The sequence below is a fragment of the Nannospalax galili genome, unplaced genomic scaffold, assembly GCF_000622305.1.
Source record: "Nannospalax galili isolate Female #2095 unplaced genomic scaffold, S.galili_v1.0 scaffold1022, whole genome shotgun sequence".
In the NCBI taxonomy this organism is placed as follows: Eukaryota; Metazoa; Chordata; class Mammalia; order Rodentia; family Spalacidae; genus Nannospalax; species Nannospalax galili.
Genome location: NW_008348201.1, coordinates 665,290 through 666,262, shown reverse-complemented (window position 1 = coordinate 666,262; position 973 = coordinate 665,290). Strand labels below are relative to the sequence as shown.

The 973-nt window shown below is 67.1% G+C and overlaps 1 protein-coding gene across 1 annotated transcript in view; it reads left to right on the top strand.

Annotated features, from left to right (window-relative positions):
- The first annotated feature begins 330 nt into the window (after positions 1-330).
- The window catches only part of Prickle1 (prickle planar cell polarity protein 1), a 103,602-nt gene continuing 102,959 nt past the window's right edge, over positions 331-973 (top strand). The window contains exon 1 of the mRNA XM_008844861.3: positions 331-350. The gene's annotated coding sequence lies outside the window, so the exon portion shown is untranslated. The remainder of the gene's footprint in view (positions 351-973) is intronic.

Here is a 973-nt window from a genome sequence, read left to right as displayed (position 1 = left end):
CCGGAAGTGGGGAGGGGAGGGGGCTCTGAGGTTTAAGGACGCAAATGTCAGGGCAGAACTTTCAAACGCCGAGTCCTGGTTGAACGTGGGCGAGTGACAGCCGGGCGCTGGGAACCCGGCAAACTGAAAACGCGGAAAACAGCTTGTGCGAATGGAAACTGATCTTCGCCGCAGAATGAGGACTCTGGACACCGCGCTTAGCGCGCGCGCTCACTGGGGCCGGCCGCAGACCCTGCGGTTTCCCGAGGGCCCAGGGAAAGGGAACGAAGTTTGTCGGAAATAGCACCCTAGCGGCCACGAAGCGGACCCAGACCAGCCTGCGTGATTTTGCGAGACAGAATCGAGTCCAGGTGGGTCCCCGGGGGCGAGCGCGCCGGAAGGAATGGAAGAGTTTAATTAACGAGTCTCCCCTGTGCACGCCCCCGAGGAACAGCCACCTAGTAGGAGCCCCTCAAACTGTTTGATCAGAGGAAATTGGGATTGTCTTTATGCCCCCTTCACCTTTCCTATCCTGCAATCAGTCCATCGGGAATATTGGTTGAACAACAGCAGCAACGGCCGAAAAAACCAGAGGGGCACAAGCCGGGGGCGGGGCGAGCGGGCGCCCAGAGCGGCGGGGCGGGGAGACGCGCAGATCCGCCCTGCTGCGCCCGCCCTGCAGCCTCTCCGGCCGGATCTGCGCGGCGCTCGGGACCCCGCACGGTGCGCGTGGGCGCGCAGAGCCGCCTGGATCCCGCGCCATCCGCGCTCCGGGTTTTCGCCGGCGCCCGCCGCGGCCGAGGGCGGGTGCTCTGCGGTGGCCGGGGACCGAAGCCCGCACTCCGCCTGCAGCCGAGCCCCGGGCTCGCCTCCACCATACCAGCCCCGCGCAGCCTGCGCTGACCCTGGAGCCGCACGGCGGGACGGCGAGTGCCGGGCTGCGGATGCTCCGCGGGTTGCGCCCTGAGAGAGGACCGCAGCCGCAGGGCCGCCG